Source organism: Hyla sarda, chromosome 6, assembly GCF_029499605.1.
Source record: "Hyla sarda isolate aHylSar1 chromosome 6, aHylSar1.hap1, whole genome shotgun sequence".
Lineage (NCBI taxonomy): Eukaryota > Metazoa > Chordata > Amphibia > Anura > Hylidae > Hyla > Hyla sarda.
Window position 1 is genome coordinate 177676997 of NC_079194.1, and position 21050 is coordinate 177698046.

General features: G+C 43.0%; 1 protein-coding gene across 8 annotated transcripts in view; it reads right to left on the minus strand.

Annotated features, from left to right (window-relative positions):
* Positions 1–21050, minus strand: part of PMFBP1 (polyamine modulated factor 1 binding protein 1) — a 302187-nt gene that overhangs the window by 239126 nt on the left and 42011 nt on the right. The window contains exon 1 of one of the 8 annotated variants that reach the window (XM_056525906.1): positions 18128–18479. The exons of the other annotated variants lie outside the window; for them this stretch is intronic. The gene's annotated coding sequence lies outside the window, so the exon portion shown is untranslated. Of the gene's footprint in view, positions 1–18127; positions 18480–21050 lie in introns of those variants that run through there. 8 annotated transcript variants of the gene reach the window in all.

The following is a 21050-nucleotide window of genomic DNA, read 5'->3' on the forward strand; positions in this document are numbered from 1 at the left end:
AAGCGGCGGTATGGGGGCTCATTTTTTGCGCCATGATCTGTACTTTTTTTTGATACCACATTTGTATATAAAAAACTTTTAATACATTTTTTATAATTTTTTTTTAAATAAAATGTATTAAAAAAGTAGGAATTTTGGACTTTTTTAATTTTTTTTCGTTCACGCCGTTCACCGTACGGGATCATTAACATTTTATTTTAATAGTTCGGACATTTACGCACGCGGTGATACCAAATATGTCTATAAAAAATGTTTTTTACGCTTTTTGGGGGTAAAATAGGAAAAAACGGACGTTTTACTTTTTTATTGGGGGAGGGGATTTTTCACTTTTTTTTTACTTTTACTTTTACATTTTTTTACATTTTTTTTTACACTTGAATAGTCCCCATATGGGACTATTCATAGCAATACCATGATTGCTAATACTGATCTGTTCTATGTATAGGACATAGAACAGATCAGTATTATCGGTCATCTCCTGCTCTGGTCTGCTCGATCACAGACCAGAGCAGGAGACGCCGGGAGCCGCACGGAGGAAGGTGAGGGGACCTCCGTGCGGCGTTATGAATGATCGGATCCCCGCAGCAGCGCTGCGGGCGATCCGATCGTTCATTTTAATCGCGAACTCCCGCAGATGCGGGGATCTGTATTGATCCCGGCACCTGAGGGGTTAATGGCGGACGCCCGCGAGATCGCGGGCGTCGGCCATTGCCGGCGGGTCCCTGGCTGCGATCAGCAGCCGGGATCAGCCGCGCATGACACGGGCATCGCTCCGATGCCCGCGGTTATGCTTAGGACGTAAATGTACGTCCTGGTGCGTTAAGTACCACCTCACCAGGACGTACATTTACGTCCTGCGTCCTTAAGGGGTTAAACAGATTTGTAAATTACTTCTATTTAAAATCTTAATCCTTTCAGTACTAATTAGCAGTTGTATGCTACAGATGAAATTTTCTTTTTTGAATTTCTTTTTTGACTTGTCCACGGTGCTCTTTGCTGAAACCTTTGTGCTTCAGAAACTGATACGGACATCAGGTGTCAACAAAGAGCACTGTGGACAAGACAAATTTAAAAAAGATTAAAAGATTCAAAATCTCCTCTGTAGCATACAGCTGCTAATAAGTACTTTAAATGGTAGCTCCCTCCATGCTTTTTTGTTTTGTCCCTGCCTATTGCTCATCTATCCCTAACCCCCTCCCTGCCTTTAATTTTTTTTTTTTTTACATATTAAAAATGCCTTTTGTCTGCTTGGTAGTGTGCTCACTACCAAGCAGATTTCCCCAGCATGCACAACGTCACTGATGCCTGCTGGGGGGGGGGGTGGAACACTTCCGCCCTTAGTTCACCTATTCAGTGTACCTCCAGCTGTTTCCCCATTACAACACATTACATCTATTTGCTGTCAGGGCATGCTGGGAGTTGTAGTGGGGAAACAACTGGAGGCATACTGTATAGATGAACACTGTATCTTTGATGGCCGCACATCCCACTCCCCGCCGCGCAGCCCGCAACCCCCCCCCCGGCCCCGCCACGCCGCTCAACCGAATCCCACCCCCCCCCCCCCGGCAAAAGAATAAACAAACAGTGAGAAAGGTCACAGCGGACTTCGCAGCAGCTGCGCATAATATTTTACCTTTCCCCGGGAGCCAGGGCCGGCGTGCGAGGCCAGGGAGCCTGCGCGCATCCTCTTCCTTCAAAGCGCTCGCTCCCGCCTGTTTGATTGACAGGCAGGGAGCGAGCACAGGCTGAGTGAATTAGGACCGATGCCCGGCCGGAATCGGTCCAAATTAAAGTGTGACGTCATGCCAGGCTGCAGCCGGCCACTAGGAGGGAGACCCCTAGTGGATGGTCTTTAAATGTAAATTATACCATTTTAATGGAAAAAAAATAAAAATAATAATAATAATAAGTACCGTATTTATCGGCGTATAACACGCACTTTTTAGGCAAAAATTTTTTGCCTAAAGTTTATGTGCGTGTTATACGCCGATAAGCCGCTGCAGTTCAATGATTTAAAGCAGGCGCTTTAAATCAATGAACTGCAGCGGCTTTTGCAGGTGCAGAGACAGCCAGCGCTGCCAGCTTCTCTGCCCCTGCCTGCCCAGAGTCTAGAGCCCTGCTGCCGGCCCTTTTCTCCCTGGCTATCGGCGCCACTGCCCGTTCTCTCCCCCTGACTATCGGTGCCGGCGCCCCATTGCTGGGGCGCCGATAGCCAGGGGGAAAGAAGCGGCGCCGGCAATGGGGCAGCGGCGCCGACAGACAGGGGGAGAGAAGGGGCAGCGGCACCCATTGCTGGTGCCGCTGCCCCGTTGCCTCCCTCCCATTCCCGGTTGCATAATTACCTGTTGCCGGGGTCGGGTCCGCGCTGCTTCAGGCCTCCGGTGTGCATCCCCTGCGTCGTTGCTATGTGCTGCACGGCGCGGCGCATGACATCAATGCACTGCGCCGTGCAGTGCATAGCAACGACTCAGGGGACGCTCACCGGAGGCCTGAAGCAGCGCGGACCCGACCCCAGCAACAGGTAATTATGCAACCGGGGATGGGGTGAGGCAACGGGGCAGCGGCGCCGGCAATGGGTGCCGCTGCCCCTTCTCTTCCCCCTGGCTGTCGGCAATGGGGCGTCGGCACCGATAGTCAGGGGGAGAGAACGGGCAGCGGCGCAGACAGCCAGCGGGAGAGAAGTGGCGGCAGTAGGGCTCTAGACCCCAGGAAAGGCAGGGGCAGAGAAGCCGGCAGCGACGGCTTCTCTCTCCCCCTGCCTTTCCTGGGGGTGTAGCGGGATATACACGCGCACACACACGCACCCTCATTTTACCATGGATATTTAGGTAAAAAACTTTTTTTTACCCAAATATCCTTGGTAAAATGAGGGTGCGTGTTATAGGCCTGTGCATGGTATACCCCGATAAATACGGTATATTAGATATTTGTTGTAGTACATAAGTACTACAACATATAAAAAAATTAAAAAAATAAAATTGGTGACTGTGCCCATTTAAGGGTAAAGATTTTTTGATAGAAGTAATTTACTAATCTGTTAAAATTTCTGGCACCAGTTGATTTAAAAAAAAAATGTTTTCCACCGGAGTACCCCTTTAAGTAAAATAATTTTTCCAATGTATCATTTTTTTTATTTTCAGGTTTAGAAGCGGAAGCTGTCTTATAGACTGAAATCCATTACCAAGCCGGGGATTAGCATTAGCCCCGAAAACAGCTAACATTAACACCTAAATATTATCCTGGTACCCACCACCACAGGGGTAACAGGAAGAGCCGGTACCAACAAGCCCGGATTGTCAAAAATGGCTCTCCTGGCGTTATTTAGGCTGGGGAAATATAGGGTTCCCTATATTTCATTCTCAACCAGATACCAACCAAGCAGCAACAGCCTGATGTTATCAGGGTGGGAGAAGACCATTGTTACTGGCCCTCCCCAGCTAAATAACGCCAGCCTGTTACCACCAAGGCACAGGAGCACCATTATTGACACTCTGGGTCTGTTGGTGGCAGCTCTTCCTGCTACCCCTGTGGTGGTGGGTACTGGGATAATGTTTAGGGGTTAGTGCTAGCCCGGCTTGGTAATGGATTATGTCTATAAGACGGCTTCCACTACTAAGCCTGAAAATTAAAGGGGTACTCCACTGCAAAAAAGATGTAATCAACTGGTACCAGAAAGTTAAACAGATTTGTAAATTACTTCCAGTACTTATCAGCTGCTGCTATGATCCACAGGAAGTTCTTTTCTTTTTGAATTTCCTGTCTGTCTGACCACAGTGCTCTCTGCTGACACCTCGGTCCATTTTAGGAACTGTTCGGAGCAGAATAGGTTTTCTATGGGGATTTGCGCCTACTCTGGAAAGTTCCTAAAATGGACAGAGGTGTCAGCAGAGAGCACTGAGGTCAGACAGACAGGAAATTCTAAAAGAAAAGAACTTCCTGTGGATCATAACTGAGAAATACTGGAAGGATTAAGATTTTTAACAGAAGTCATTTACAAATCTGTTTAACTTTCCGGCACCAGGTGATTTAAAAAAAAATGTTTTCCAGAGGAGTACCCCTTTAAATAAAAAAAAAAAATTAAACGACACATTGGAAACATTTTATTTAAAAAAAACACTCCCCCACAGCCCTTGTTAGCCATTTTATTAAAAGAAAAAAGAAAAACAGTTCATCACTGTAGTCCAAGGAATGTGCCATAATCCTCTGCACACACAGATCTGAATTGAGAAAAATAAAAAAAATATGTTAGTACATTTTTGACGCACTCCGCTGGGGAAAGCGCCCATAATTCAATGTCTTCCCAAACAGGGAGCCTCTAATTGTTGCAAAACTACAACTCCCAGCATGCCCAGGCAGCCTTTGGCTGTCTGTGCATGCTGGGAGTTGTAGTTTAGCAACAGCTGGAGTCTCCCTGTCTAGGAAAACACTGCCAGAAGGGGCTGTTCACATTATACAAAACGTACAATATGAACAGAGCCTCACACTTACCACCCTGGCTCCTATCTGTAGCCCCCCCCCCCCCCATGATGTAATCACTAGGGGGCAGAGCTACACGGGCCAGGCTGGGAGAGGAGCAAGGGAGGTAAGTGGACCTCGTCTCAGGCCTCTTACCCCAGCCAAGCCAGATCACCCTGCTCTGTACTGACGAGTGGCAAAAACAACGAAACAGCTGTCTGCAGATGGGTAGAAACTTCCCTTTTGGGGAGTAGTCTGGCTTGGCATAAAGTCCTGATCAGCTTTTTATATTCCTTAACAGGAGCTAAGCTGATACCAGGGAACATTACCTGAAAAGGTGATTTAATGAGCTGCTTTGCATATTCCCCTACCCAGAATGCTAGCGGAGTGCTTAATGGCTTTCTGAAGCTCCATTACCCAAGGAGTGGTGGCCTCGCCCTGAGGTAAATACTCCTCCCCTTTAGCTGCCCTCAGGCCTCTTACCTCAGCCAAGCCAGATCACCCTGCTCTGTACTGACGAGTGGCAAAAACCACGAAACAGCTGTCTGCAGATGGGTAGAAACTTCCATTTTGGGGAGTAGTCTGGCTTGGCATAAAATCCCGATCAGCTTTTTATATTCCTTAACAGGAGCTAAGCTGATACCAGGGAACATTACCTGAAAAGGTGATGTAATGAGCTGCTTTGCATATTCCTATACATATATATATATATATATATATATATATATATATATATATACACACACACACAAATTCATATATATACACACACACATACATACATACATACACACACACATATATATCTATAGATATATCCTGTGTATATTCAAAAACAATGAAGCACTACTTCACCATTAGATGCCTGGTGCCAGCGCCCCGACTCGATCAAAGTCCATGTAATAGAAAACAATGGCGCAGCACTCCAAAATTGCAAAAAAAGTAAAAATGTATTCCTTCATGTCAAAAATAAATAAATATATATATATATATATATATATATATATATATATATATATATACACACACACACACACACAGATATATATCTATAGACATATCCTGTATACCGCTCAAAAGGGCTATAGGAGGGGGGAGTCCCATCAGTTTAGTGACTGGATTCCCACTTCCTGTATATATGGTATATACGGGTACACTATGCACCCCTGTATGTTATACGGCCGGGTGAGGTGAGAAGTGATGCTATACATCACTCCTCACCTCCTTATACTCCATGGACCAGGCATCTGACCCACAGAGTGGTATCCTGAAGGTAGTGAAAAAACTGCCACAGGGTACAAAATTGTCTGTTTCTACACAACAGAAAAAACGCCATAAAAACTGCCAAATGCGGGAAAAATCTGTGGGAGTTTTTCTGGCGTTTTTACATCAAAGCCCATGGCTACCCAGCTGTGCAGCCCCATTCAAGGAAAGGTGATCACCTGTAGTTCCCTACACAGCCAGTAGGCCTGGGCTGCAGTTCAGAGAAAAGGAGGGTACATAATTACACTTTTATTCTTTAATGGGCAAGGGTCCCTAAACCCCGCCAAATGATAAAGTCATGGTCTATCCCAGTGAAATGCCACTACTTTGTGAGATGTGAGCACTCCTTTAAAAATACTTTAATATTTAAGGAGTGGCATTAAGGGGCATAGAAGAAAACGTTTAACAGGGCTCAAAAAGGTATCACCTTTTTACTTCTATCCCAAAACCACATAGACCTATAGATTCTAACAGAATATTAGTCTCCTGCAGTCCTGACATCCTGTTTTGTTTCATCTTCTATTCCATTCACAATAAGGCTCAAGCAGAATGCTAATTCTATAAGCCACAATGAGATGTAATGTCCCCATTTCACACACTACATTGATTAGAAGGATTAGGTGTTCTGAGTAGACTGCTATACCTGTTTCACATAGGTTTCACCATCATTTACAGAGAATCAGTGGGTAAAGAATATTTGAAAGAAAAACCTGCAACAGCCATTATCCAAATAGAAGCCTCACAAAATGCTGAAAAAGAAGTTGGCTAAATATACTGAACCACCCACCTGAGGGCATTCTCTATCTTTAATCTATGGAGCTAAGAGAAGCCACATTTCTATTATTACCGTAACTTAATATAATGTTGTTTCTGTAGCAGCAGTATACAAATTCAAACTTCCAGCAACTCTGTAGTCAGCTATACTTAGTGATTTACAGAATTGCCCAAAGTCTTATCGACTTGCATGAGAATTTAGGCAATTCTGTAGACCTCTGGGTTTGGCAGGGGGCTACAGGGCTACCAGGAGTTTGAAGATGTATCCTGCTGTCAAGGCTGGCTGCTGGTTAGGCCTTAAAGGGGTATTCCAGGATTTTTTTTTATTTGACTATGCTACAGGGGCTGTAAAGTTAGTGTAGTTCATAATAGGGATCCACCGATATCGATTTTTTAGGGCCGATACGGATAATCTGTGGAGGTTAGGGCCGATGGGCTATAGCCGATAACCTATACCGATATTCCGGTATAAGTTATTGGCTATTTATCCCCCAACCCCCCCTTGACCCCCCCCCCCAGACGCGCCATCGCTGCAGATCATTGATTTAAAGCGGCTTTTGCTGTGCCAGAGACCGCCGCCGGTACCCGCTTCTCTCCCTCTGCCTGTCCGGGGGTCCTCCTGAGTCCTATCACCGTCAACGCCCCCCCCTCCGCCGCACCACACCGCGCCACACCCCCCACCGCACCACCCCGATTGCCTCCCCCATCCCCGGTTTTATCATTTCCTGTTCCCGGGGTCCACGCTACATCTGGCTCCAGTGCCATCCTCCTGAGCTGTCACTGTGCGCACCGACGGTGACGTCGCGTTGAGGATGTCACTCGTCATTGCGCAGTGCACAGCGTAACACAGGACGCAGCAGGAGCCGGAAGTAGCGTGGACCCCGGGCCCCGGTAATTATAAAACCGGGGATGGGGAGGCAATGGGGCCGGGGGGGGGTGCGGTGCAGTGGGGGGTGCGGTCGCAGTGCAGTGGGTGGTGCGGCGCGGGCGGTGCATTATCGGATTATCGGCAAGGTAATTGCCGATACAGATAACGCCCAAAATCGTGAATATCGGCCGATAATATCGGCCAAACCGATAATCGGTCGGTCCCTAGTTCATAATATATAGTGTCTGTACCTGTGTGTGATGGTTTTCTCCCAATTCTTCTGTGATTTTCACTCCAATATTTATTTTTAACAGCATACAAAATTACTGTTGTCTCAGATTTTTCCCAGGTTGCAATGCGGCCAAGACCTGACTCACTAGTGAGCTGATGACAGGGAGCCTGTCTGCTTCAATGGGTGGAGCGATCGCTTGGTGGGAGAGAGATCAAGCTGCAACTAATGCAACAGCTGTAGGCACCCTGATTGAAAACCACACTGATTTGAAAGGATGCAGCTCATTTATGTTTCAATGGGTGGGGTGGCTGATGTGTGGGAGGGAGGAAAATGGAATAGTAGGATTTGTGGTCAAAAAAGGAGGTCAAACAGGAAATACTAGTTCACAAAAAGCTAGCCACAGTGTTATGATAATCTCACAACATAGCCATTTAGCCCCAAGACAAGCGCAGATCATTCCTAAGCATGTCCATTACTGCCTGCCAGGTACGTACTAAAATTACCTTATGGTGGATAACCTCTTTAAAATGTGCATGACTGCCGCTGTATACTGCGTAGAGTGTAGACACAAAAAATAAACACCAGACAAAAAGTTGGTATGAAACTCCTTCTCAGCAGGAAGCTAAGGAGCTGTCCCAAAGAGTTCTCTTTATTATACAGAAGTGCAGTGGTTTTTACACTTGACAAAAAGGGGAGGTTAGTTATCATGTCAAAATCATTATGTAATATTTTGATTGGTTATTTGAGTATTGTGTCTGTATATATTAGCATATTAAGCATTCATTTATTTCTTGGCCATAGTTCACTTATGTTGCCTTTTCCCTATTCTACCAGAAAATTCAGGGGGGCATATGTCCTTATGCATAGCCTAGATTTCTTCAAATGTTTTTGTCTCTTGCTTTCAAACTCTTCTTTATCTTGCTTCTTTCGGCCTCGTCCCAAAGTCTTCATATTAGTTACAAACAAATAGCAAGCTGATATGTCTCATAAGGAAAATAATGCTTTTCTGCAGCATATATATATATATATATATATATATATATATATATATATATATAGTCAGTAATCAAAATCATAAGGGTCATCCTTATCACTGCCACCTCAACAACACTGTAGTAACTCTTTAATAAAGGGAACCTGTCCCCAGTAGTTTCTATATGAAACTGCTAGCACTGTAGCATAGGATAGGTCATTCAAAATCTATTAGAAACATACTCGTGTTATGAAGAAAAAAATTTCCCCCTTATATTATACTCCAATTCTGCTGCAAGAAGCATGTAAATTAGCTGCCTGGAGTCAGCTCGAAAACACACCTCAGGGATGTGGAAATTGTATCGCCCAACGCCCGGGACATGCAGTTCCGGGCACCAGACAGGTGAATTCTTCAGGCATTTAGCCCTGCCTCGGGCAAGCAGGGCTAAATGCCTGAGAAATTCATATATGACGGGGCAATCATTCATGGCCCATCACTAAACTCCAAGAGACTGCAAGCCGCGCAGGACGTCGGCATCCCGGCGTAGGCACATGCAATGACATCACTCATCGGGCCCACCTTCATCGGAACCAAGGATGCGGTCCAGCAACATAAGCACCAACACCCCCCCCCCAAGCCTGCCGGAGCGCACATGGGAGCGGAGGACAGGTAAATGCAGGGGGAGGGGGTTTGGTGAGTCAATGAATGATGTGGCAAAGGAGGGGAGGGTGTAATATAATGGCACAGGGGGCCGGAAAATTTAATGGCACGGGGGGGGGGGGGGCTGAAATATAATGGCACAGGGGGAGGGCTAAAATATAATGGCACAGGGGAGGGGGGCTGAAATATAATGGCACAGGGAGCATCAGAGAAGGGGAATATAATGGCACAGTGGAATGATATGGGACAGGGTGTGATAAAGGGGGAGGGGGATGAACTGGCACAGGATGGTAGCAGCTTTTCTAATGCTGATACAAGTACTATGTTGCGCATTGTCGACACGCAATGCGATGCATGCAATTGGCAGTATAGCAAGGAGTGTGTCACCAAATTATATAGGGGCGTCACCATGAAAAGTTTGGAAAGCTCTGACTTAGGGAGTATAATAGTTTAAAATGGGGACCCTACCTGCCTACCTGATGGGGCCATATCTATCTGGGGCCTGTCTACCTACTGGGGGAGCTCTACCTAATAGGGGTCATTAATATCTATGGCTCTGTCTGGAAGCCCTACCTTTTTACCAACTGGGGGGGGGGGGGGACATATATATCTGGGGCCCTATTTACATACTAGGGGAGCCCTTCATGCTTGTCTACGTGATGAGGGGACGTACCTACCTGATAAAAGGACATACCTATTTGAAGGGGGGACTACATATTTAATGGGGCGGACTTATCACGTGCCCTATCCACCTAATTGGGTGACATACTGGTCTGCCTATTAAGTTTCTATTAATTAAGACCTTATTTACAGACTATTTTGGTTGAAATTATTTTATGTACCAGGACAAGTGGATCGTCATGAGGGACAAGTAGATTTTGTTCCATTTTATTCCCTTGGACACGTCGTTTTTTTTTGTTTGTTTTTTCCACACCCCTGCACCTCCTGCTTGGTGACAGACATCCACCTGAACGTGTTTCAGCATTGTTTTGGCTAATTGGAAAGAGGATATTGCAAAGCAGCTCTCTAAAGGCACCTTTTGAATGTAGCGCACCCTTCAAGTCATTTCTAACTTCAATAAGAAGCATTAGAACATGACTGAAGTGCAGAAGATCCTTGGCACCAAAAGGATAATGTTCCTCCTTAAGGAGAACATCGTAAAAACTCTTGTGCTCCACTGGAAATTCTGGTTAGAAGGATATGCAGGATATGCAGGTGAGTAATCTTTGCTTAAATCCCTAGTCATGTTCTACAGTTTCTTATAGTCAGTCACCGGTTTGGAGGGAGAGCAACCTCTAAAAGGTGACTCCAGAATTCACAGTGGAGCATGAATGGCCTATAATGCTTCTCCTGTCTTTATAAAGCTCCCATCAAGAAGAAACAATTTCCACTTGGGTTAATGTCACACATAGAGGTTGACATCGAGGAGGAGGAATATTTGGAGTTGTGCTAAGCAGACTTACAGCACAGATTCTGTGATGCCTGGGAAAATCAGGGACAGTGAGTATCTTTTTTTTTCCTGTTTTCCACATCAAAATCAGCGGTAACTATAGATTAATTGTGGATTGTGACTTCCCAATCAATGTCAATGGGGAAAATCTGCACTGAATCTGAAGTGTTTTTGCAGCATAAATTGTGGATTTAAAGGGAACCAGTTAGCTCCCTTATGATATAAACTATTTTCCAGTTCCTTTCAGCAGTAGGGCAGCATTCAGACATTATGCCCATAAGTCTCCGACGATGAAGCATTTTCACAATAATCACCTTTAAATCTTGCTCCCAGTACGTAGGCATAGGGGTGGAGCCGCAGTGGCATGAAGTCATGCTACCTCCTCCTTCCTCCCAGCCACTCAAGCTTGATTGACACCCTGAGTGCAAGGCTTTGCATGAAGTTCCCCGCAATCTGGGTGTCAATCAAGCCTGAGCGGCTTTGAGAAAGGAGGAGAGAGTGTGACTACATGTCAGTGCAGCTCCACCACCAAGCCTAGTTAGCAGGCATGGGAATAAGAGTTGATTATTTTGACACTTATTGGAACAGTGTCCAAACACTGCCCGACTGTTAAACAGTACTGGGGAGGGTTAATATAGCATAGACAGTTAAGAGCTAACTGGTTTCTTTTAAAATATGTAGTGCGGGTCAGTCCAGGCACACATTTTATCAAAACCTGTCCAGAGGAAAAGTTGCTCATAGCAACCAATCAGATCGCTTCTTTTATTTTTGAAAAGGCTTCCGGAAAAAATGTAAGCGATCTGATTGGTTGCTCTGGGCAACTCTGCAATTTTTCCTCTGGACCGGTTTTGATAAATCTCCCCCTTTGTGTGTGGACAATATTTTTTCTTCTACTGCAATGTGCTGCACATTTTCTGCACATTAAAATTCACTGAATATTTGCCCTGTGTAAGCATACCTTCCCAAAATTGCAGGAACCAGAAATCAAAAATAGATAGTAAGTTATGTGCTTTTGGTGCACTGGAAAAGAAAGGCTCTGAAAAGATTGTTCTATTACTTTTCAAAATTACCAATGAAGCACAGACAAACAGAAGGCATGTGTTCCTTCTATAATGTACTAAGTTTGAAGCTCATACTAATAAATGGGGGATCATGCTTAAAACACTTCGATGTACCCCTGGATAAAAGTACATATGTGCACTCAGGCAGCCTGACTGCCAGCAAAACATTCATTACATGTTAATTTAGGGCTGGGATTACTGTTGTTGCTTAATTACAGTATAAACCTGAGCTCCGAGTGGAAACAAATTGTGACATGTAATTATGAAGGAAATAAGTGGTTTTAAGCAAACATGTAAATGACACAAAGATAATAGATTTCAAAGCTGAAATCCAGGGACACCGCTCAAATGTCACTGTACAATAATTATTCTTTTCCATAGAGATTAAACTTGTTAATTGGAAACCATCGTGAATTGTAAATCACTGAATCATAAAAGGAGGACTGCAAATCAACGGTATTCTCTTGTAATGAATGGTGCCATGCTTCTAGCAAATATGCTTCGTTATATGGTGTGCTTCTTCAAGACAATGGAATTTACTAAATAGCAAGTAATCCACAGCTGTAAGGAGCCACATTATGACATTTACATTACATTTTATACAAAATGTTGCAGATAATATGAGAGGGCCAATTAAAGTGCACATAATCCCTAAATTTGTACATAACTATTTTTGGATGTTCTCAGTAGGAATAAAGTGAGGACAGAATTTAACTGGACTGGTCTAAAATATCTGAATGGCCAATAATAAATAGATTGGATGTCAAAAGACATGACCTATACATTTTAGGGTCAGTTTCTCTTCAAGATGTTCTGAAAATACTATTCTGCCACTATCATGGATGTGGATTACCACAGAGGACGATTTGTTAAGAGTTGAATTTAAGTGGCCACTAGAAAAGGAAATATGGATCTGACAGGAGGCCGAACACTTCGTAACATATTTTCTGTCATGTTCTAGTGATTAACCCCTTTCAGAATGAAGGGCGTATATTTTTTCGTTAATGGTGTGTGTTTTAGCAAACACACACCATTGATAGGTGCACGCACACACATACACCATAAACCCCAAACCCCAATAGCTCCACCACCCCCTCCCCCCGACACATAAACAAATACCAAATTAAATTTTTCATTTTCACGGCCCACTTTAACGAAAGTTTGTCAAGCACCTGTGGGGTGTTCAGGCTCACTGTACCCCTTGTTACGTTCCTTAAGGGGTGTAGCTTCCCAAATAGTGTGTCATGTTTTTTTTTTTTTTTGCTTTTCTGGCACCATGGGAGCTTCTTAAATGCGACATGCCCCCCAAAAACCATTCCAGCTAAATTTGCTCTCCAAAAGCCTGGTTGTTGCTCCTTCCCTTCTGAGCCCTCTAGTGTACCCACAGAGCACTTAACATCCACATATGAGGTATTTCCTTAATCGAGAGCAATTGGGTTACAAATTTTGGGGGCTTTTTCTCCCAACACCGAAAGGGTTAACAAATTTTCTAAATCTCATTCTGGTCCCTAAAAAAATTCAATACATTTTAAATTTTCATGAAAAACTGCTAAATTGCTGCTAAACTTTGAAGCCCTCTAATGTCTTCAAAAAGTAAAAATGTCAAACTTATCATGCAAGCATAAAGTAGACTTATTGTACATGTGAATCAATACATAATTTGGCATGTCATATTTCCTCACAAGCAGAGAGTTTCAAAGTTCGAAAATTGCGAAATTTTTCATGGAATTTGGGTATTTTTCACAAAGAAATGATGCAAGTATTGACAAAAACTTACCACTATCATTAAATAGAATAGGTCATGAAAAAAACAAATCTAAGAATCAGAATAAGGTAAATAGATAAAAGCATCCTAGAGTTAGGCTGGGTTCACACTATGTTTTCTCCCATACGGGAGCGCATACGGCAGGGGGGAGCTAAAAGCTCGCGCTCCAGTATGTCACCGTATGCGCTCCCGTATGTCATTCATTTCAATGAGCCGACCGGAGTGAAACGTTCGGTCCGGTCGGCTAATTTTTTGCGCCGTATGCGCTTTTACAACCGGACCTAAAACTGTGGTCAACCACGGTTTGAGGTCCGGTTGTAAAAGCGCATACGGCGCAAAAATGAGCCGACCGGACCGAACGTTTCACTCCGGTCGGCTCATTGAAATGAATGACATACGGGAGCGCATACGGTGACATACGGGAGCGCGAGGTTTTAGCTCCCCCCTGCCGTATGCGCTCCCGTATGGGAGAAAACGTAGTGTGAACCCAGCCTTATTAATGCACAAAGTGACACAGGTCAGATTTGCAAAGAAACGCCCTGGTCCTTAACCCCTTAACGACGCAGGACGTATATTTACCTCCTGCGCCGGCTCCCGCAATATGGAGCAGGGTCGCGCTGCGACCCCGCGTCACATCGCGTCGGTCCCGGCGCTCATCAACGGCCGAGACCCGTGGCTAATACCACACACACCGATCGCGGCAATGTGCGGTATTAACCCTTTAGAAGCGGCGGTCAAAGCTGCCTGCCGCTTCTAAAGCGAAAGTATCCCGGCTAGTCAGTCGGGCTGTTCGGGACCGCCGCAGTGAAATCGCGGCAGGCCCTTACCTGCCTCCTCGGTGTCTGATCGATGAATGACTGCTCTGTGCCCGAGATCCAGGCAGGAGCAGTCAAGTGCCGATAACACTGATCACAGGCATGTTAATACACGCCAGTGATCAGCATAGGAGATCAGTCTGTGCAGTGTTATAGGTCCCTATGGGACCTGTAACACTGCAAAAAAAAAGTAAAAAAAAAAAAAAAAAGTGTTAATAAAGGTCATTTAACCTCTTCCCTAATAAAAGTTTGAATCACCCCCCTTTTCCCATAAAAAAAATAAAACAGTGTAAATAAAAATAAACATATGTGGTATCGCCGCGTGCGTAAATGTCCGAACTATAAAAATATATCGTCAATTAAACCGCACGGTCAATGGCGTACACGTAAAAAAAATTCCACAGTCCAAAAAAGCTTATCTTGGTCACTTTTTATACCATTAAAAAATGAATAAAAAGTGATCAAAAAGTCAGATCAAAACAAAAATCATGCCGATAAAAACTTCGGCGCAAAAAATGAGCCCTCATACCGCCCTGTATGTGGAAAAAATAAAAAAGTTATAGGGGTCAGAAGAGGACATTTTTAAACATATAAATTTTTCTGCATGTAGTTATGATTTTTTCCAGAAGTACGACAAAATCAAACCTATATAAGTAGGGTATCATTTTAACTGTATGGACCTACAGAATAATGATAAGGTGTCATTTTTACCGAAATATGCACTGTGTAGAAACGGAAGCCCCCAAAAGTTACAAAATGGCGTTTTTTCTTCGATTTTGTCGCACAATGATTTTTTTTTCCGTTTTGCAGTGAATTTTTGGGTAAAATGACTAAAGTCACTGCAAAGTAGAATTGGTGATGCAAAAAATAAGCCATAATATGGATTTTTAGGTGGAAAATTGAAAGGGTTACGATTTTTAAAAGGTAAGGAGGAAAAAACGAAAGTGCAAAAACGGAAAAACCCTGAGTCGTTAAGGGGTTAAAGGGGTACTCCACTGCTCAGCGTTTGGAACAAACTGTCATCTGTCACGCCCCCTTCTTATAGACTTGCATTGAAAGGGTGGGGTGTGACATCATGAGGGGGTGGGGCTATGACGTCATGAGCTACCGACTCTGGCTCCAGCGTTTGGAACAGTTTTTTTCCACAAGCTGAGCAGCGGAGTACCCCTTTAAGATCAAAATGGGCTGCTTACTGAGCACTCATGTGACCAGCGACCATGAATATTCAAATTCAGCCGGCGGGCCCTTCTTCAGCGAAGATAGAAGCTGATCTTTAGAGGGACCGGGCGCAGGACTGAAGGTATGTATATTAGTCAGAGACCCCTCATCGGTCTCCTGTTCACCCACACTATAACCCGGTGTATTGGGCTTAGTATGGGTGAACAGGTGGACAGTTTTCCTTTAATACACATATAGGGTCCCCATTCCTGGTAGTATGACTTAAATAAAAGTGGTTAGGTGATTACAGGGATGCTTTTGTTTACACAACGTTCTTTACTTAATTGCGAAACAGTTTCAAAATGACCCATGGTAGAGAAAGCAGGAATGCCAACACTACTTACGAGGTAACAAGATATACTGGAGCCATGGACACATGCCTAAGACTAGGGGGCACTCAGAACACCAAGTCCTACAAAGTGGCATAACTGACGGAGAATAAATCATTCATGTACTTTATTGCCTCAACCTATTATTTCTTCAAAGAAAAGAATAATATATTAACCAATAACATTAGGAAGTTCCTGTACCGATTCTGGTGTCCTTGTATGCTGCTTATCCTTCCATTAGCTGGTACTACAGTTTCTCTAGGACCTCAAGAATTCATGGTTTAAAACCCTGATTTACACATAATTTGTGTATCTAGTACTTTTGCTGGATAAGCAGCTCTATATGTGGCACTATTCAAGAAATGATAAGAAAATGATGGGCCTCTCTGCAGCTTCCCATTAATAGCCTTAGTATTAAAGAAACATATATTTTTTGCTAGGCACAAGGTTTCTCACAACCTGATCTGCTTTAGGCCACATCAACATCATGATAAAAGGTTCCCTATGGCAACACAGTCAGATCATACTGGATGTAATGGTAAACATCGAAGGCACAGCATATTTTCGGTGACAGCATATCCCTACGTTGTTCTGATCTTAGCACTTCATTGACTTGTTCTATAAATATATATTGTTTCCCAACAAATTTTAATAAGAAACAAACCTAATCATGCACAACTTGTGCATAGTTTAAATAGAGTCAATGGATAGCCTAAGCCTAAATGGGGGCAATAGGCTTGCAGTTTACGGAATTAAGTTATCAGCTGCAATACCATACACAGACACTGAGCATTGTTGCATTGAGGCATTTTTATAAAATAAATAGACCTATTTTCCTAACCTCAAGCAACTTAATTAACCCAATATTGACCATCTATATATGTTTCCATGGCATGAAGTGTGACTGTGCTAACAAAGTAATCTATGGGGTTCTGTTACCACATGGGCAGCTCTACCAGGCCTGCCATGATTGTGCATGTATACAACAGAGCTGGTGTATGGTTCAATAGACATAAGACTAGTAAATGGAGGGTTAATTTTAATGAATTTCCATAGACTAGGCAAAGGTAGCCCAAAAATACCCCATATTTCCAAATTGCTTAGGAAAACTAAAAGACATTAAAACACATTTACCTTCCTTCTATCTCCTAAGTATATATGCCTATTGCCTCTTTTCTGAGGCAAACTTGAACCTATGCAAAATAGCTGAGTGTGTCTGCAGCGCACACTATATACAGGGAGATTAGTGCCTTAATGTTGAGAGGGGCTGAGTGACACTTGGAAACGTGTTCATTAAACGCTCTTTCAGCAATTTTAACACCTTCTGTTATGATGTAGCAAATGGTTGGAGTCCATGTTAACAATAGGAAAGCTCACTGTCACATTAGCCTATCAACCATCAGCTTTGCAAAAAAAAAAAAAAAAAAAACTTTTCTTTCATTATCACTCCTGAGCTCACTTGGAAGCCCCGTAGTGTGTGTTAAGGGTTAAATAGTTGCACAAAAGCTCCAATCAGCCAACAGACAAGCATTTGCTCATTTGACAGCCGATCGCTGTCTCTTTTACATAGGCCGATTACTGGGAAGCATTCCTAGGAACACTCATTTGCCTAATAATCAACCCGTATTAAAGGGCCTTTACAAACATCAATAGTCAGCAAGACTTTGGGTCACCATAAAAGGCTCTATTTCAGGAAGAAGCATCACATGGAGATTTGTCAACATGTGTGAAAATTGTAGTGTGTGAGATAAAGCTTTTTATCATTTCAGACAAGAATAGATACAACCATCAACCTTACTACTACTACATAATGGCACATTCAAGGACTATCTCAAATTGAACAAGGACTATCTCAAAAGGACTGCAGGCACTCAAGCAGCACTAACACACAGCAGTACACAGTAGAGATCCAGTAGGGCTGGTGGGAGGACACCGTTGTTTTTGGGGAAGAAGATCTTTGGTGGAACCCCCAGATAATTTTCTGGGGGCGTTATATTGATGACATCCTGATACTCTGGGCAGGTACGGATATTTCTTTTAAGAGGTTTGTGGAGGAACTAAATATCAATAACATCGGTCTCACCTTTACCAGCGAATTTAGTCTCACTAGCCTTCCATTTTTGGATGTTATTATAAAAAAAAAGGGGCCAGATGGATATCTAAGTACAAAAACCTATAGAAAACCCACTGCCTCTAACAGCCTACTAAGATGGGACAGCTACCATCCCACCAAACAAAAAATGGGTATACCAAAAGGTCAGTACCTTAGATTACGTCGAAATTGTTCGAATCCTGAGGATTTCTATGATCAGGCACAGGATCTAAAAAGGAGATTTACTGATAGAGGATATCCATCCGCACCCCTGACACAGGCTTTTAAAGATGCATGCACCCGTGATAGAGTTTCTCTTCTTACCCCTAAACAAAAAACGGATGAAGGAAAAATCATACGTTTGATAGGTACTTATGACAATCAAAACCAGAAAGTAATGACAGTGCTAAGACGCCACTGGGGTGTCCTACTGGCTGATCCTGATGTAGCAGACTTTGTGACCCATAGACCCTCTGTGACTTACAGAAGAGGACGCTCTATAGGTGATCGGATTATACATAGCCACTATAGTCGCCCTGCACCGGAGGGTACCTGGTTGGACAGAAGACCTACGGGTACCTTCAGATGTAGCGGCTGTGTGGCATGTCCATATATTGGTCAGGGTAGAACTTTCAGCAGCGCCGTAACCGGTAAAACATATTTCATTCGAGATTTTGCCAATTGTAGAAGCGTTGGTCTGATATATTTAATCTCCTGCCCCTGCCCCAAAAACTACGTAGGCAAGACAAGAAGGGAGCTGAGACGTAGAGTGGGGGAACACCTTGGTGACGTGAGACATAGGAGGGACACCTCTGTGGCACGTCATACTTGGGAGTATCATGAGGGTGACACAAGGTGTCTTACTTTTAAAGTCATAGAGATGGTAAGAAAAAATGCAAGGGGTGGAGATTGGGATAGAGCCATGTTGAGAAAAGAAACACAATGGATTTTTAGGATGGATTGCGTCTTTCCTAAAGGACTCAATGATCAATTGACATTTCAGAGCTTTATTGAATGAACACTGGCAATATTTATTTAAATTACTTCATTTCATTTTATATGACATGGATAGAAATGAGCAACAAACATGTTTGTATATGTTCCGTGGGAAAAAGAAAACTGGCCAAAAAATCCTGGTTCTAAGGTCCAGGAATGTTGTAATCATGAACTGTGGGGTATTAGTATTTTTAGAGAATATTGGAAGAATTTTATTTCTCCTTCATTCCTCTCTTTCGTTTCTTTCCTCTTCTCTCCTCTTTTGTACTAGAGGTTCTTACAGTTCTATAACTTATGTCCAGCCTAAACATTGTCTATGGTAATATATATATTACATAAAAAACAGTCTGCCCAATTTCTTGGAAACGTTATCTCCATATTTAACCAAAACTAAATATATTTTGTGTATTAACAATTTTTATGTGATTTAACCAATTTATAGATGTATCATCATGTATGCGTTCCAGTTGCTGTCTAGGTGGGACGCACTGGACACATCTATAATTATAAATGAGGTGGACGAGTTGCGCTCCACCTGGAGAGAACCGGTGGAACGCACTCGTCATATTCATGGTCAGGAGGATACGAGATGAGTTGCGTTCCACCTAACAAGAACCGGTGGAACGCATCCGTCATTTCCGGTTTCCATCTATGAAATATAATTTCAAAAATTGGTATAACTCACTAATAAGAACACCGAGTGTACCATATGTCCTTTTCACTAGGGGTATTAGTCATATTTGATTAATTTTGCCCGTATAGAGACATTTCTATGTGCCCCACTCGACGGATCATCTACGTCACTTCCGGCTGATACCCGGAAGTGACGATTGTTGTTTGGAGCCTCACATGGAGACGCTGGCCAGCATCACACGTGAACACAATGTGAGTTATCATCCTTACTATAAATATGGGCATAATGGCTGAATATAGTGTGGCATGCAGTTTGATTGTATGCATGCCTCCCTGTGCAGAAAATACTTGTGGGTCAATGATTTTTTGTGACATTGTCTCCACTTGCTCCTGCACAGTACCTTTTTTGGTAAAAACCTCCTGAGGAACCCCGGGTACTAGCTTATTGCCGGTGGGGGAAACGCGTAGAGGTACTCTAAAGGTTTACATTTTATCCTTCATTTATTTTTGTTCCATTATCTCATGATTTGGTGAAGGATTCATTTATTTATTTACTATTATTTATCACTTTTTGTACACATAGATGTGCTGTATAATGATGCATCATTATATACATTAAAGGTATGCTTTGTATTGTCATGCATGTATACTATGGTTATAGTCAGCTATAGGGAGTGGAGAGTCAACGGTTGAAGTGGGGGCGCCTCCCCCGCTGTTAGGTAGGGTGAGGATCTGTTGTAATAGGAGTGTCAGTTAGATTACATCATCAATATTGAATACATCAGAGCAATATTCTAACTTTATCTTACCCTATGACAGTCTCCCCCATAGGACTGAAAAGAAAGCATGATCCACAATATGTAAGTGCCATCCAACGTTATTGCTTTATTGTATTGGTGATTTATATATATATTATTGTCCAAATATACATACCTCTGACACATATGGTTATCAGGTTTATGTGAGCATCATTAATTATCTATATATACAGCAGATCGCTGGAGATTTAAAAATTGTAATATTTTAATAAGATATAATAAAAGGTAAATTTTAATAGGGTATTGGTTATATTTAGTAAGTTAATTTCTACACATGCCCACTCTATATGGTAATTTATTTGTAAAAATTTTGATCCAACCAGTCACCCAGACAGATTCATGTTCTGACTTGCCCAAGTTGACAAATGATCATGTCATTTTTACCTTAAAGGGGTACTCCGGTAGAAGACCTTTTATTTATTTTTTCTTCTTTAAATCAACTGGTGCCAGAAAGTTAAACAGATTTGTAAATTACTTCTATTTAATAATCCTTCCAGTACTTATCAGCTGCTGTATACTACAGAGGAAGTTGTTTTTCTGGAATTCTTTTCAGTCTGACCCACAGTGCTATCAGCTGAAACCTCTGTCCATATCAGGAACTGTCCAAAGCAGGAGAGGTTTGCTATAGGGATTTGCTTGTACTTAGGC